Source organism: Rousettus aegyptiacus, unplaced genomic scaffold (genome assembly GCF_014176215.1).
Source record: "Rousettus aegyptiacus isolate mRouAeg1 unplaced genomic scaffold, mRouAeg1.p scaffold_m13_p_16, whole genome shotgun sequence".
NCBI lineage: Eukaryota > Metazoa > Chordata > Mammalia > Chiroptera > Pteropodidae > Rousettus > Rousettus aegyptiacus.
Genome location: NW_023416291.1, coordinates 26040838 through 26044764, shown reverse-complemented (window position 1 = coordinate 26044764; position 3927 = coordinate 26040838). Strand labels below are relative to the sequence as shown.

Genomic DNA, 3927 nt, shown 5'->3' with positions numbered 1-3927 from the left:
TAGAACAATTTAAGTAGACAATTTTAAGGAAAGGTTGATTATAAACATAGTTTTCAGTTACACTCTAAATAAAACAAATACCTTGCCAGGGCCTTCAAAGCTCTGCATGAATTGCCTTGATTACCTGTCTAGTCTCGTCCAAAAGAGAACTCTTTCATATCTGGCCTGTCCTCAAACTTCTAACTCTTCCGCCAACATTCTCGGTTGCAGCTAATGACCTTGCCTATTATTCCACTAAGAAAATGGAAGCAATCAGGAGAGCATTTCTACAAGCCGTTGCTATCATTTCTGCAGATGTAAGCTCATCTGTTGTCATAGCTTCTGGATTCTTAGTACAAATGAACTGTCTGTAATATCATCTTAGCCCCATCCCCCACATCCCTAGTGTACTAGATCCTGTCCCCTCTAGCCTACTTAAGAACATATTTCAGGAATGCTCCTCTCTCCTGATGCATCAAAGTGTCCTTTTTCACTTAATCAGTGTCAAACATGCTCTTATTTCTTTCATTAAAAAAATGTATTCTTGTCTATGGCCATGCCACCCTGAACAAGCCCAATCCCATCTGATCTCAGAAGCTAAGCAGGGTCAGGCCTGGTTAGTACTTGGATGGGAGACCACTTAGGAAGACCAGGTGCTGTGGGCATAAAAAATAAAAAAACAAGGGGTTATAAACTGACAAGGTCCTTGCAATCTGTGAGATCAACCAAGGGTTACCTTGCCTAAAAAAAAAAAAAATTCTTGATGCTTCTGACTTTTCTTCTTGCTTTTATAGCAAAACTCTTCCAATGAGTTGACTATATCAGCTGTTGCTAATTGTTTTCTATCATTCAATTCTCCCTTTACACCGCTCTATGCAAGTTAAGGTTAAGATAAGCAGTGACTTACACACTGTGAAGTCCAGTGGTCAGTTCTCAGTCCTCTTTGTTGACCTATTGGCAGCTTTGAATTCATATTCTTTCAGGGACACTTATGAATAGTTCTTAATCATTAAAAGGCCACTATTTAATTAAGAGTTTAGTAAAAACTAATAATCCTTCCCTAGAAAAACAAATAAAAGTCAGAGTGTCATAGGTGCTGCATATTGTCACAGTGAGGGACATGGCTGGTGATTTCTTATATCCAGTTTGAGATTTTTATTGCTGCTTTCTTTTATTCACTTAATATTTTGTTTTCTTTTGGTAAAACACTTGAACTTGTACTTAGGGTTGCTAAGTTAGAGCAATAAGTTCTATCTTCTAATTTCATCACTGCCTTTTGTGATCTTGTCAGTATACATAAATTGTATGCTTTCTCTCATGTAAGCATAATATTTATGCAACCTATGTTATATTTTGGGGGGGGATAGGAAAACATGTTGAGTTGCAGCCACCTTCTTAGAAACTGCAGAAGTGAACAACATTAATACTCTGTAATAGGACTGAATCATTCTGCCTTTTCCAGTTAATTTAGAGAATAGTATTACTTTTTAAGACTTCATAAAGTTAACATGTAAGTAAACATTATTTGATAACATGCCTTTAATACAATTTTAAAAATTGCTTCATTCCTCTTTTTCCAAGTAAGAATAAGAGACAACTATAGTTCAGCCTGTTTCCAGGTAAGATATGGAATGACATAGAAAGTATGTTCACAACGAAAATCAATTTCAGATGGCAACAGCCATGAGGGGCAGGGCCGAGTAGAAAATGAGGTCAAGACCAATAGCGAGATTCAAGTCAGTGTAGATGAAGTAAAATTTCTATCTGAATATCTGACATTGATGGACAGTATTTGAGACAGATTTTTTGATGTGAGGAAATCACATAAAGCATTTACAGCAAACTCAACTGAGGTCAAAGTTTAACTTCCTTGATTAATATAGGGGCATATCACTGCCACTAATCTATTAAAGATTATTAAAAGTTAGCAAAGTTTAAAGACATTGTTAGATACAAGGGTAATATATAGAAATATACACAGAAATACTATAATGCAGAATGCCATCACTCTGGCTCAGGATCTTGATATAGGCCATACTTAGGGACAAATTCGATACAGTGAAAGTAAAAGGATACCTGTAAACAAAGTCCAAAGAAGATATCTTTCTAAAAATTGAGTGCATAGATGGTGTGACTTCTCTGTAAATCTATGAAAGTTTTCATCTTTGTTCTCTCTCTTCATTCCTGTCATTGTTTATCTTTCTATATATATATTGCATATCTATGTAAATCTATAGTTAACTAAAAGTTACTCCTCTAATTTTACTTGAATTTTTGTATCAGTAATTGGCCACGGTGTTTATGCTGTTTGAAAAACAGATCTGTCCATTTTCTACCTTGTTCTTAATGATAAGTACCTCTAGCTTAGTTTAAATATCACAATTATTAAGCCAATTGGAAACTGTACATTATTTCTGTAACTATATAACTTTTGAATTGATCATTTTTGAGTATGATAAATAGAAACTCAGTTTCAAGTTGCTTAAACAGTAAATTTGTTATTCAACTCACCATATGAAGTATAGAGGCAGGACATTTCCAGGGTTAGTTCAGAAGCTGAATATCATGTAGGATCCAGAATCTTTCAATATTTCCACTTGGAAAATTCCAGTGTGTTGATGTTATCGCCTCTCAAATTGCAGGAAGACTATATCACCTTAAGTGTCATATAGAGAAAAAACAATATCTAAAAATTATATGTATTTGGATGACTTTTTACTTGGGTTCTATTTTTATTAGAAAATAAAACATTTCTTTGAAGCTCTTCAGGTTTCTGGACAGAATAAAGTTTAACGTCCATGCTGAATCAAACTCCTATAAGGAAAATGATACCACTGAAGAGTTTAAAGCAATACCGATTCACCACCTGGAGTTGGAGATGTCCCATCCCCTGGACGTTTGTCCATGTAAAATATGATCAAGTGAGCAAGATTTTGCCAAGAAGGAAGAAACGTGTGTTGCACGCACACTTTTTTCGAGTTGGTTAATTGTATACTATAATAATTTCTACTGCTTTCGTCTTACTTTGTCTCTACCTTGTGTTCTGTGACTTATCTTCCCTATGCACTTGTATTTACTTGAGGGCAGTGCCATTCTGACTTATATTTGTATCTCTCCAAAAGCCTAGCTCAGTGACTAGCACATAATAGGTTTAAGATGAAACACTTATCTGTAGGATAAACAATGTCAATCACCAGTGTCATTGGCATATAAGGTAATTTTATTTGAAACATTTATTGTTTATTTTAAAATAAATATTACAGATTTTAGCTGAGGTAAGTTATAATATTTGAAAGTTTGGTCTTCCTTAAAAGAGACAGTATTTTTAAATGACATAATGAGATGGTAAAACTTTTCATTTTGTTAAAAAATCCTGAAGTGGTGGGTAGAAGGAATTGGCATCACCTTATGGTAATAAAGTCTTTATTGCAGGAAAACACCTATGGGAAAATAATTCTCAATGATTGACTAAATAACTTAGAGGAGGAGAGGAGTTTTGAACTAGAGAGGTAAAATAGATTTGAATAAAAGGGGTAAAAGAAAGGAATAGCAGTTAATGCATGCCTTTAAACCTTACTTATAAAGAAATAAACTGTGGAAACTAATTTGAATATGTTACCCTAATAATCTATACACACACACACCCATACCCCCCGCCCCCACACATACATATAAACCCTGTGAGTAAATGGTATTCTCCTCTATTTACAGATAAGGAAACTGAGACTTAGTAAGGTTAAATAGGGTCACACAGCTAGTAAATGGAAGATTTGAGTCTCCCAAATCAATAGATTTGACTTTAAGGGCTCAGGGTGTTTAAAAGATATTCAATTATATAGAAACAATCCATGGGGTTTTTTTTTCCTCCCTTCTCTCAACTCCTCATGATAGCAAATGGAATGATCCATATACCTTACATATCTAGATTTTTCTAACTAAATAAAATAC

General features: G+C 34.4%; 1 pseudogene; it reads left to right on the top strand.

Annotated features, from left to right (window-relative positions):
- The first annotated feature begins 525 nt into the window (after positions 1-525).
- LOC118612544 lies at positions 526-644 on the top strand (annotated as a pseudogene).
- Positions 645-3927: the final 3283 nt, after the last annotated feature.